This window comes from Triturus cristatus, chromosome 11 (assembly GCF_964204655.1).
Source record: "Triturus cristatus chromosome 11, aTriCri1.1, whole genome shotgun sequence".
NCBI lineage: Eukaryota > Metazoa > Chordata > Amphibia > Caudata > Salamandridae > Triturus > Triturus cristatus.
Genome location: NC_140594.1, coordinates 552,933,795 through 552,948,120, shown reverse-complemented (window position 1 = coordinate 552,948,120; position 14,326 = coordinate 552,933,795). Strand labels below are relative to the sequence as shown.

The following is a 14,326-nucleotide window of genomic DNA, read 5'->3' as shown; positions in this document are numbered from 1 at the left end:
ATCGTATTTCTCAAGTGTCACTGACATTTGTGACATGAAAAGTGTGGGCAATCTTTGCGCTGCACCACGTTGTTTGTCATGCTGACACAAAAAAGGGAGTACGTTTGCCTGAGGTTAGTTATGACTTATGTGAAGACTTGGACCGATAAATCCTGTTGCATCGTTTCATCATTTGAGACCCATTTTTCGAAGTTCTGAGGCATATTGGCAAAGTGACTTGGCTATTCAGTCCGGAGATGCTGAAATATGAATGCCTGATGTAGCAATTCTGGCCAGAAATGTTTCCAATGAACTGTGGAAATAAATGAAAAAAATATCCTTGTTGTGGAGGAAAGGCAAGTCTGTGCCACTTGTGCACTAATAGGAGCGATAGTCAGGGTCATCTGCACCAGAAGCATGTCTTGAAAGGGTCTGTCTAGGCTGATGCAGAGTAGAATGGTTCTGTGAATGTTCTGCATTCAGGATTTATTTGCTTTGTGTGGTGCTGAATTGTTTATGGTATTTGTCTTACACAAGAGGCCATTTCGTGCAATAATCACGTGCCATGTCATCATATTAGCGTAAAAGGCCATTTATTAGGACAGGGTTGCAACATTCTATTAACTTTATTACATTAGCAATGTGTCAAACTTATGAATATGACAATAAACATGACATTTTCATTCCTGCACCATTCACAACTGACCCACTTTCGATTCAAAAGTCCATATCCTTTGCTTTATTCTTCCCCCTTTCACTCACTGACCTTGTACCATATACCCAGTCACTCCCTCACTTGCCCTACACACATCCTCCATTAAAGATCTTTCCCCTGCTCATCACATCCAGTGCAACGCCTTCAGTCACCTTTGCTCCCTTCCTCCCTCCCTGGAGGGTGAATATGCCTGCATGTTACTTACCACTTCACAAAATACCGTCAACCAGGAAAACCCCCCCCAGCTCGAGCGGTCTCCAAGAGCTCTAATATCCTAGAGGCCCAAAAAAAACATTCAGATTATATGAATGCGAAACACCGCAACTTCAAAATGATATTAATAACAAAGATGCGGAACAGTCAACAAATCCTGTAACAGCTCAAATATAATTGCTTACTGCAAAGCCGCCCTCCCCACACCCCTTTCTCTGCCCCACCCTTTCAATACCCAGCCCAGAGTCTTATCCTTGGAGGGTTAAAATCCCAATACAGCTTGCCATAGAGCGAGATCTCCACCAACTTGCCCGCAATTATAGGGAGTAACAGACTCCTGTCAATACAAGATAAAGCAAAATGCAACACTCACTATTCAGTTTCCTGACGCTCCAGCATCATATCCTTCTGTGAACGGCCTGTAAACTCCCCAAACTCGCTCCATGCCAGTCGGTGGCTTCTCCTGGTGGACTCAGTCAGCGATCTCTCGACCAGACCCGCAACTCTCACTCCCCCCAGGCCGAGATGTCGGCAGGCAATGGCATCTTGAACACCTTCGCCCCTGGTGGCAAACGGCAAAAGCGTTGCAACTGCAAATGAGACAATGAATTAGCTACATCATTGCTGGCACCTGCAACATGTTTAGCCCTGAACACCACATTGAGCTGCAGGCACACCAGCATGAATCTCCACAGAAGCCCCAACACCCTAAGATCCCTCTTTCTCTGCCTGTTCACCAGATCCACCACTATCATGTTGTCCATATAGAACAGTACCCTCCTGTTCATCAATTTGCCACCCCACGTTGCCAATGCCACCACCAATGGAAAATACTCAAGGAAAGCAATGCTCAGACACTGACTCAACCAGTACACCAGCCACAGCTCTACACACCACCTCCCGTCCCAGAAAAGACGAAAGCCCAGAGCCCAAGCTGCATCCGAGAGTATCTGGACCTGCCACACCGTGCTTTCTTCTACAAATCTGCCACAACTTGCTTTCTTTTAAAAAAATGAAGGACACATTGTCAAAATCGTGCAGGAATGTTCGCCAAGTACAAAGGTCAGCCCTGACTGCCAAAGAAATCCGCACCCTGTGGCGTGGAACCACCTCACCAGACAGAGCCATGCCGAGATGTCTTCAGAATGCCTGACCCACTCTCACCATCCGGCATGCAAATTTCAGGAAACCCAGCAACTTCTACACTTACCTCAGCTCATTCTTCCACTCCCCAATCACTTCCCCTAGAAAACCTAGTATCTCCACCACTTTTACTTGTGGCAACCATGCCACCCATTGCACTTAATCCAACTCAATACCCAGGAATGTTAAAACCTCACATGGCCTCTCTTCCTTCTCAGGAACCAAAGGCACCCCAAACGCCTGGGCCTAGGATTCAAATTGCTGAAGCGCACTGCAGCAGTTCCCTGAAGCTTGCTCACCCACAAACAAGAAGTCATCCAAATAGTGAGGCACTTCCCACTGGCCAGTCATTTTGGTGAAAACCCATTGCAAAAAGGTGCTAAACAAACAGTTCAAACAATACACAGGAAATGGCACAATCCCATGGGCAAAACCTTGTCCACATAGATGACAGCCCCAATTGCATGCCTAGCACTGAAAAGTCAGCAGGGTGCATGAGCATCAACTGAAATAAAGACTTTATGTCACACTTCTCCTGTTCAGCCCCGCCCTACTTCCTCTTCAGGCGAATAGTATCATCCACAGAGGCTCAAAGCATCCTGGTGTCTTCATTAGCAATGACGTAATTGACTGACCCTCCCTCCAGCCAAGATAAGTGATGAATCATCCTGAACATCCTAACTCTTTTTTTAGGCACCACCCCCAGTGGAGAAAGGATCAGATCCATTAGGTGTCACTCAAAGAAAGGGCCCGCAACTCTACCTTCAACTACTCCTTTTCCAGTTCAGCAACTGCCACCTGAGGGAGTTCCCTGGCCGATCTCAAATTGTCCGTGCACCTGCGACTCCTAAAATCCTGGTACCCCTCCTTAATCCCCATTCCAAATGCAATGCTGCCTTTCTGTCCAGATACATGGAGAGCCAATGTATCATGGCCTCCACCTTCATTGGGATAGGGGCCCTTAGGCCCAGACTGACTGGATTGCCTTCAGCCTCTAGAGGCCTTCCACTGTTCTGCAGGGTTGGGCAGTGTGAAGCACTGAGTGAGTGGGTTGCACCCCTGCACTTGGAAAATTCATGCCCGAATTTGCAGGGGTGCCGGGAGCAGAATCCCCTATTGAAATTCCAACACGCTCAAATGCTGGGTTTAGTTGGCTTCTGCACAAAACCCGCTTCCTGAGGAGCAGGCGGGGCTGAATGGAACGATAAGTAAAGGGCAGGCCACTCACAGTATGCGTTTGAGGCCTTGGATGTGGATGACATCCACTGTATCCATAGGTCAGAATCCACCTCCCCCACAGCTTATCAGGGTTAAGGTTCACACTGGCCCTGAATTCTTCATTGTAGCTCAGCCAACCATAACCCTTGAAGTACATTTGTTCCTTGCAAATAATGTCCATGTACTTAAGTACCGCAATCGCCCAGTCGGGGTGGCATTCACAGTATATGCTGGCATAAATAAAAAAAGTCGACATCCAATTTTCCATGTTTATAGGGACCTTTGGCCTCCTAGTCAATTCCCACTCCTCCTCTTTGGACCCTTTATTTGCCTGAATTTCCCTCTGTAAGAGCTTGAAAACATCGACATGTTTGTCTATTCTATTCTTAGTTTTGTCAGACAGATGGGACCCCAGGGGCATCACCAGACCCATGTATGGTAACCTCTTTTTGTGTTTATCTTCCTCAATCTAATCAACCCCCCTGGCCTCGCTTTCCCCAAAAGCATTGCCCGCCTGGACCCCTGTACCCACCACGTTCCAGCTACTACCTGCCATTCGGGCATCCCCGTTACAGCTGAAGCATCTGTCAATGTAACCCGTGTTTCATCCACAACCCCATCCTCAATGCCTATGAACCGGCAAGGCTTCCTTCCAGCTCTAGAGATCTCAGTATCCCTCAACACTCACCAATCACCATTACCTGTCAGCAAACATCCTCCAGCCATCTTCTCCTTGTGATGTCCGCCACTGTTCTGAGCCTCTTTGTTCATGGCACCCCCTTTCCCACACTTGATGACTGTAAAACACCAACCTTGCCTGCTGCCTGCTTCTTCCTCATGGGCTTCCCCACTGGCATCCCCACCTGCTCATCATCATGTAACTCACCCTCCTCCAACTCATCACTGGTTCCACCATAGTCAAGGACCAGCTCTTCCACACCTGCAGCAGTCACACACTCCGACTTATGCCCCGCTCCCTTCCACAACTGCACTGACACATCACGCTCAGACAAAAGTTCACCTCACTGGCACCCCCTTTGTGGGGGCCGTTGTGGAGATTAAGCAAGCTATTGCCCGGAATTGCAGAGTGGGACTACATGATTGGAATGGCACTGAGGCGAGAATTATCAGGTCCGTGGAATTTTTTGAGCCCAACACCCGCTGAGGCGGGGAATTAAACCCTGGTCCCGGGCTAGACCTCTGCATCAGGGTCTGCTGCTCTAATCATTGAGCCACACTTCTCCATGTACGTGCGTCCATCCCCACATCAGGCCCTGCCCGCTCACCCTACTGTACTGCCCTATCTCTTCAGCTGAGGAGAGACATGCCGGGAGGCTGCGTCGCCTAGCCCCACGCTTATAGCTGCCTGCTAAGCCCTTTGTGCTCCTACCGCGGCCCGCCCCTACTTTCTGCATTTTTCCTGCTCCGGTTGACAGGCAGCACTTCAGAGGCAACACCACCTGACACAGAGCGCATCGACGCTGCATGCTGACCCAAGACTGGTCAAGGACACCATGCCTGAGGAGGTCAACCCTACCTGCTGATCCCAAGATCTCTTGACTGGGGGTGAGTGTTTGATTTTCTCTGCATTCCATCCATCAACTGTGTGTCTTTTGCTTTCCCGCCCTAAGCGTGCTGGGTATGCTCAGACGTGGGTCCCGGACTCACTGTGCCTCTGGATTCAAGCTAGCCTGGTTGATGAGGGGTGATACCCCAAAACCGGTCCCATGATGCTTGTTTCTGTTCCAGGGAGAACCTGGCTTGGCAGTTGGGGCTGGACTGTTCCCATGAGGCACAGGGTCAAGACTGATTTGCATATGGCTGGGTCTAAACTGGGGTGGCATGGTGAGCAAAAGAACGATCGATTTAACCCAGATTCTTGATTGGGGTGAATGTTGGATTTGCTCTGCATTCCATCCATGAACTGTCTTTTGCTCCCAAGGTCTGGAGTGCTGCTCACACTGCCGCGCTGTCTGGCGCGTCCATGGCCGTAACTCATGCGAAAAATGGGAGGGGGGGGAGAAAACAGCCTGATGAACACCAGGCAAAGCCAAGAAACCTCCTGCCTAACTTGACCCTCCCGGTGGTGCCTGGCATCAGGAAGAGGCTGGACTCGCCCTTCCTGATGGCTATATAGACTTATAATTATCCCGCCCCTTCCCCCTAAATAACCTATCCCCACCCTGTCCTGTGCTAAGTACAAGCACCCCAGGGAAAGACTGTCAATTCCCCCGGGGCCAGCATTCACTATAATGCTGTGCTATGTCATGACCAAGCCCTAGTGTTACCATATGTGACACATTGTTTGTCAAGCATATACATTGGTAATTCAAATTTAATTTAGGAACTCCATCCCTCAGGGAATGTGGGTGCGTATATATTTAAATGAAGAATGTTGGCAGGTTTGTGAAGAATGCACAAAAGAATAAACATACAGAATACGTAATTTTGTATCCCTTTCATGAAAGGTAATCTTAACATGTTATATTCTGGTATATTTAAGAAATACAAATTTTCTGACATTGCTTTTTCATATTCCTCAGCTTTTCCGTTACATCACTCTTTCAAAACACATATGAGTATTTTATAGATCACGGGTAGAATATGATGCAGAACTTATAATCATGGCTACTGAAATTATGTGGCAATGAGAGACCAAATTATATGGCAGCAGTGAATATATTATGTGACAAGAAAATAAAAAATATATGGCATAATAAGTCACATTCTGTGGCAGGATTATTTTTCTATTTTGTCATGTTATTTTTAACACACAATAATACTGCCTTGGAAAACATTTTACCTTGTTGGTATCAGCGTCATACTAGTGCATAGGAACCAGCAACTCAACAGCTTGGCTGCATAACCACATCATTCTAGTGGCCCTGTTGAGTATACTACTTTAAAGAATAGCCAATCTACTCCAACTGGTTCACACTTACTATTCCTGAACATGATCATAATTTGTTTGCGAATCCTGTAAAAATCATGATAAGTTCTACAAGCATAATTTAACATTCAAGCAGTATATTCTATATAGTTAGTCCTTCTATCGTGCACAGTGTGGGTAGATGGCCGGTCAGCTACTGGTAGCCATAGTGACGAGTGTGGGGAAGTTGTCTATACACAGTCATGCAGGGGTTTACCCGTTGCAGTCAGGCATCTAATTACTAAAAGCAAAATTCTAAATCAAAGACAAATAAAAATATAAATAATTAAAATTACAACAATCAAAGCATTCCATCATAGTAGGAGGTCACTACCAATTTCCCCTCTCATTGTTTCCCTCTGTGTGCGGCAAGAAGGGTCTCTGTGCACTGCAGCCAAGGTTTTGTACACCAACTCACCATGCATGTGAGTACTTTTTCTCATATGACGTTTAAAAGGAGCAAGAAGCCCTGTGAATGTTAAATTGCAGTGAGTGATGCTCCTTGGTTCAGTGTGTTTTAATCTGGGGGGTGAGTCCATACAGATTTATATGAAAGAACCAGGAAGACAGCTAAGCAAGCTCTCTATTGATTTTAAAACAGTGCAGGATGAACAATTTGAAAACTTGTGGCCAACAAGCTCTCCATACAGATCAATTCTGTGCAGTCATGCTGAATGTTTTGGACATAGGAAGAAAAACTTGCCTTTGATATTTTACTTGCTGCCATTGTTTTTACATTTTTGTTGATCTGTTAATAATACCTCTTCATAATACTCAATTCAGTGGTAGTCATTTTATCAACCTTGAATGGATGAAGAGTTGAGTGAGCCTTGGCAGGATTTGACCCTACTCTACTGAAATGCAGATTTCAGTAGAGCATGTTTAGCTTACCAAGCTACCTCAATTGCTTTCAAAGGGATTTTGGTTCACAGTGCCATACTTTTACCCAGCTAATAGTTATATAAATATAATGAGAAAGATAGAGCACACTTGAATAAATCAATATAAACTGAATGTAATCTTGAGATTTTTTAACACAATGTGACAAAGTAGTAATAGATGCCACAATGTTGCAGGGAAACTGAGATAAAGAAAAAGACAAGACTCCTCTTGGCAAGGCAAACACAGCTTTTAGTGTTGCAGCAGGGAGAGTAGCTATTTCAACACAGGTAAACAGCTGGTCTCATTTGCTGCTTCACAGGTAGCCACTTATATAGAAATATGAACAATGCTCATTACAAAAGGTCAAATAATAAGTTATTTGGCAGTCACATATTAGCAACAGAAAACATTTTGTTACCTGTGTCCCTAACCTCTTAGCCTATTTCCCATGCATACTTTATTGTAATTCTATAAATGTTTACCAAGCCATGTATTTACTTCTTTTGAATGGATGTGCATTTGTGTTCTTGTTTTATCATTCTACTCCCAAGACTTCTTATCAGATTCTGAGTACTCTTGGCTAATTCAATCTCCTGCTCCTATTCTTCAATCATGTTTTCAAAATATGGGACAACATTATACGTGCTTGTGCTGAGGCTATTAATTCCTTTAAGCTTACAAACACGTATTTTTTTTAACTAAGACCCTGCAGGTCATGCCCTCTATTTTCTAGTGAACTCTTCATCTCGTCTTGCAACAGAATGAGATTTGGGCCTACACTGCTCTTTCACCACGTATACTTTTATATTGCTTTCTACTTTTGTCTGCTTTAGAGTAATTTCTTCGCCTTTCATTTCCTCTCCAACCTTCCCTTCTCAGTATTTCAACTACTGGTTCTAAACCTTGGTCTGCACTTGGCACTAGGTTATATATATTGCCCTGAACATTTGCTACTCCTGTTGGTATCCTAACAGGAAACATTCCTCCTGCCTTTATGCTAATCCTTCTACAACATACCACAAGTAATTGAATGCCACAATATATCAAGAACAGGGCCACAAAAGCAGGCAACAAGGCTCCCAACAGTCCCGACATTCAGGATGGTAGTAAAGAAAACCACCCAGTAAGCCAATTATCTGGGGCACCTCCTTCATCTACAAATTTCTTCTGTAGATTATGCAAAGTTTTTATATCCTCTGGCAGAGTTCCATTATCCCAAATCATTCGCTGGGACATAAGTACAGCATGCAGCACCAATCTTTGCACATACTCCTCCTTCTATAGCCACCACAAGGTCAAGTACAATACAGTGCTGCATTATCATCATTCTCATGGTACGCAGTTCATCCTTTATGGCATAAAATCCATCTTTCATAGTATTTATGGATCTCATGAGATCCCTTCAAGTTATCTGTAGCCATTGAGCAGTTGCCTTTGTCTGAACAAATGGCAGAATATTCCAAAGAACAATTGTGCATCATTAAGCAACCGATATTCTTGGGAACATTATTCCAAGTGGTAGTGCCATAATACTTTGAACTACTTCTCCTTTGGTGATGATGTAACAAAGCCGTTGGACGGCTCATGGTGTGTTCATGAAGTATTGGTAAATGAACTGAAAGACTTATAAAAACAGGGGCATGCAAGGTGGCTATTGTACAGAGGCCATTCCAGTTTGGTTGTAGATGAAGGCACAGTAGTTCTCCACACTGGCAATAACATTCCATGTGGCTGGAGGCACCCCCCTGCATGTCAGCGTTCTGAAGTCTCAGTGACTGCAAAGACTTCACCAACCTCTGGGTACCACTTCTGGAACCGCTGTTTCAGTTGTCACAGAGCAGGGAAAAGCAACGAACTCCATCACCGACTCCGTCGCTGGCTCCGATGTCCTGAAGGCACCGCAGAGGGCACCGTCGCATTTCACACCGCAACCCTGGTCTCACTGACGCCAATGACCGCTGCCACCACCACCGAGCTGCTGCTTGCACTATGACCTGTGGGCACCATACTCCGTACCACCTCCCTTCACTTCACCACCCTAGTCTCACCGACGCTGTTGCTGTACGCTGACCGTGACCTCCGGGACCGCATCGTGGCTTGGAGGCACCACTCGTAAGTCACACGACGCACCTCACCGTCCCACATCACAGTCCTGACCAACCAATGCCAGCTTCCTGCAACCGGCTCTGTCACCACAACCGTGATCTGTCAGCACCGCAATGAGCACCGCCTTCACTCCGCACCGCAGCCCTGGTCTCACCTACGCCACTGGACAACCATCACTGAGCCACTGTCTGCACCGCGACTTGAGGGCACCACCCTCCGCACTGCTTTGCTTCACACCACAATGCTTGCCATGACCGGCCCGCACCAGCGTGTCGGCCGCAACACAAAAGGTACTGTTTACGAGTCTGTTGACACCCCTGACTGACACGGTCAGACAGAACTGTTGGATTCTGTTGTTTACAGCACCACGGTAGCACCGGATGAAATTACCGACTTCAAGGAACTGTGTTTTTCAAATATTCGTGCAAAGTGCATATTTGTAAGGTACTGTATGTTGGATTTTTGTCATTTTGGTCTTGTTTTTGATATATAAAATTATTGGATATTTTTCTAAACTCTTTTAGTGTCCTTTTGTAGTATTTTCATTGTATTACTGTTGGTTATGTGTAAATGCTTTACACACTGCCTCTGAAATAAGCATGTCTGCTCGTGCCAAGCTACCTAGGGGGAGAGCAGTGGTTATTTTAAAAGTGCATCCCCCTTACCTTGACTAGGAAGAAGGGTCCCTACTTGGACAAAGGTGAAAACCCTTGCCAACTAGAGACCCCCATTTCTAACAAGTGGTCTATTTTCCACTAGCCTGCAAATGCCACTAATTAAAGTGAGCGAATGATGCAGTCTCTTTTTCTGTTACCAGAGGTCACTTTTTTCACCACTCACAAGGAGCTGAAGGACAAAACCTGAAAAGTCTCAGACTGGTCTCCTTTCTTAGGCCGTCATTCCTAGCCCATGAGAGTGGATGGAAAAAAGTAAAAGGGAGGAGAATATGTGCTCCTTATTCAGATGCAGGGTCTGTTAAATAAGGACAGACCTCATGTTTTAATGTGATTTCAGTCCACTAGAGGTGTCCCCTGAAGGAGACACCTTTCCTCGCACACAGACTCAAACACCAGCAAAGGGCAATGAACTACTTAGGATTAATTCTGCAGCGTCACTTTTTTCAGTTTAGGTGGAATCTGAACTACCATGCAAGGATCCCTCACTGAAATTATTGTGAGCGACAGAGATGGAGGAAGAGTTAGCTAGTCTTTAGAAGCACATTCATAATACATTGTATAACCATAGAGACATTCTTTTATGGTATGAGCAGGTACCTTCTTAATGTTGTTTGCTAGATGCAGAAAGATAGTTCTTTACCCCCAAAATACTACCGTTAAATTTGTTTCCAGAGTACGCGTGTCATTTCTATGGTAATTCTAACTTTCAATATGGCCACACAAAGGCTCATTAAAATAAAGAAACACAAACATTTGTTTACAATCATTTCGTTTTAATCAGCTTTATTAATCATTATTCATCATTATTGATTTTGCTTGTGGTGATTTTCTAACCCTTTTCTTTTGAGCTTTATGTGCTGTGCTTCAAAATTATGGGAAAAAGTGGCAATGACGAATACAGTCCCAACAAACAGATGGATTTGCTAATGTCTTCTGCCCTGTCACTTCCCAATAGGCAAGAGATAAGTGATACTTTTTAGTAAACTTAGTTGCAGTGAAATACTCATTTACATTGCCTAGAGTTACTGCCAATTGCTGGGCTTTAAGATGTCAGTAAGATATTTTTAGCTCAGAAGCAGGCAGTCAACAGAACCACATGTGCTTTAAATGGGATGAAATAAAATGTGTGGGGAGTGGAGGTCTGTACAAAGTAGTCTTTCCAGAGAAGCGTACATAGGAATTTTTATCAAGATAGATGGCCTCTGAAATTAAGGGTGTGGGTTAAAACATGTAAAGTAAAACCCTGTGCTTTATACTGTGTGCTACATGAACAGTATTTGTGTGTCACTGAATTTTGCATCCAGGCATATCACACAACAGCATACCTCTAGCGCAAGTCAGAACTATTGCCAATACTTGTCAGCAGCATCTAAATGAGTAACAGCAATGATTTTGGTGTAAACAGTTAGAATGAAAATATTTCAATTGTGAAACTATTAGACTGAATCGAAGTGTCCATTACACTACTTTTCTTCCCTTCACACCACCTTCCTCTGCAGTCTCACAGCCTGTTAGTCTTCCACATACAATGGAAATTGAAATAGACACTTATGTGAAATTTTTCTGCGCGCTCTACAGAGTAGTCAAGGACTACACATACTTTAACCATGCCCAGTCATGAAAATCCATCCACAAGTTGAGCGCCCCAAGATACCTTAAAGCATACTTACCAAATATTGACATAACACTATGCAAAGCAGCAAGCCACTTGCCTGCCCTGGGGAGGCATAGCATTTTGATGCAGTACCAGGTCAACCAATAATGTTAAATCTGGGAATGCCCCAAAATCCATAGGTGGATGCGTGGAAACACCTACACTTCACCTATGGAGTATCTCCCTGGCACAGAGAAACGCAAGACAGCGAATTGCACTGTCTTGGATTACTCCACATTTACCAAGCCGTGCAGGGCCACACACGGTGGCCTTGCATTGCTTGGTAAATGTCATGTAAATGTCCTGGTAACTGTTATTCTAGGCGCAAGGGTGACACAAACCATGATAAATATGCCTCCTAGTATGCACTCGGTGCACAGTGTGAACAATACAAGACTTGTATGTTGCATTAAAAAAGCACAGAACTTCAAACACGTACTCTTAGAGAATTGAAGATGAAGTAACATTTGAAATACAATCTTGAAAGCATAGCTGACATATCGGAATAGAACCTGTTTACATAATAGGATCCACCCATTTCTCTCAGCACTATTTTTATAAGTTCTTTTCTGTAGGGAAATCACAAACACACTGCTATTTGTCTCTGTTTCAGTTATTCAGATTAGTTTATAAAGGACAAGGAAACCCAATATGATTGGTCAGGGACCTTGGGTAGTAATGAGTTTCAAACACAGTGGTCCCTAACAAGGACAATAGAGTATGAAAAATAAATCTAGAACCAGAATCTGCACTATATTTGAAGCTATCCATCTGGAAAGACATACTTTTAATACGCTAAATAGACACACAAAACAATAAAGTGGGACACAAGACTGTGTCCTACTAGGTGTTCATACATTATATACATGAAACAGAAAAACAAACAGGAAAGCTGAGGCAGAGTGAATTGCTTGCATTTTATACATTCGATTAGTGCAAGCAGAGATATGGTGAGACACCGTTTCACATGAGTAAGGTACAATGAGAAAGTGGTTACGGAGTACATGTGGTCGACGACGTTTCCATCCCTTGTAGACAATTAGGGAAGACAGTTAGAATGAGCTTTAAAAACTGCGTAAAAAGGCATGCAGGCACAAGTGAGCCGCAAAAGGGTAGATATGCTGTAAACCCTTTTGCGGCTCACTTGCGTCTGCATGCCTTTTTATGCAGTTTTTAAAGCTCATTCTAACCTTCTTCCCTAATCTTTCCTTCTCTCATTATCTCTTTTTCAAGCATCTTTTACTCAGGCATGTAAATACTGTGTCCTAATGATGATTCCAATATTGACTAAAAGGGATTGAAACGTCGTTGACCACATGTACTCCTTAAACACTTTCTCATTGTACATTACTGATGTGTAAAGGTGTCTCACCATATCTCTGCTTGCAGTAATCTGCCTGCTCTGCTCTGCCTGAGCTTTCCTGTTTGTTTTTCTGTTTTATATATATACTGTATGTACACCTAGTAGGATGCAGGCCTGTGTCCCACTTTATTGTTTTGTGTGTCTATTTTATGAATTTAAAGTATGTATGTCCGGCTGGACAGCTTCAAATATAGTGCAGAATCAAGTTATTCAGATTAGATCATGCAAGCTGGACTCCTGCTTGACCAAAAGTCATTTTTATCAGAAGATCAAATAAAAGTTCATTTTAAAAAACAGTCTATTCTGTTCCCACGGATGGACTTTGGACACTATCTGTCCAGTTTCTACAAAGTGGTTTGTGAAAGAGCGCTGCATCAATAAATAAGCACACTCAGTTCGGTTTCTGCAGTAATTTATTTTCAGCAAAGCGTCTCTATACATTTGTCCTAAATATCCCCTGTGAATTTATGAGCTGATTTTCAGCTATATTGTACAGCAGCCGTAGACCCTCAGTAGAACTAATCACTTCATTGAAGCCACTTGTCAAAAGGTGTGGCAGCATGTCACAATGTATATACTGCACTGAACAAAGTGAGAATCTTTCTCAAATTGTGGCCCGGGCCTGGATGCAAATAAAATAGAAAAGAGTTTCCTTAAAACTGAAAAAAAAGACCAAGATCCAACCACAGAGTATTAAACAAACACAAACTTAAGTAAGTTATCCTCACACAGACCACCCTAGCTAATTCCAAACCTCATCTGAAATTCAAGCTGCTCAATTGCAGATCGGCCACAAGACACACAGTGGATACTGCTGACCTTATCCTCGCACATGATCTTGACCTCCTAATCCTGACTGAAACTTGGTTAAATTATTCATCTGCACCCACCCTTGTTATACTAGTCCCTCCTAACTAGGCCTGGGCCAAAATTCCGTTCCGTTTGCGGAAATTGCGATAATTTGGAATTTTCGCATTTCGGAAAGCGTGAAAATGTAAAAATGTCCGCATTCCGCAGCTTAGCGATAATTTGCTTCTTGCTCGCGCTGTAAAATATTACATTCTCGCGTGCGCGCGATCGCCTTACCTGAATCCCCACGTTCGCCGACAAGTTTTCCCGATCCGGTCGCGTTCTCCACGAGATGTTGGATTTGCGCTGTCTCGCGACAGTTCGCGCCCGCAGTAACGTCATGCGTCGTGCGATCACGTCTTTCTTCTTGCGATCATGCACTGCGAGACAAGTGAAAACAAGATGGCCGCGGCCGCGAGCAACCGCATGGGTAAGTTGGCGAGCCGCGACCACGCAGAAAATACCGCGAACGGGCGGGAAAAAAACTTCCGCATCTTCGCGATATTTCCGCGTGTTTGCGGAGATTTTTAACATTTTCGCGATAATTTACGAAAGTGAATTTCGCAAATTCCGCCCACCCCTACTCCTACCCATGGTT

General features: G+C 44.2%; 1 long non-coding RNA gene across 1 annotated transcript in view; it reads left to right on the top strand.

The window, feature by feature from the left end:
- Positions 1 to 14,326, top strand: part of LOC146785054 (uncharacterized) — a 113,682-nt gene that overhangs the window by 75,319 nt on the left and 24,037 nt on the right. The gene's annotated exons all lie outside the window — the stretch shown is intronic.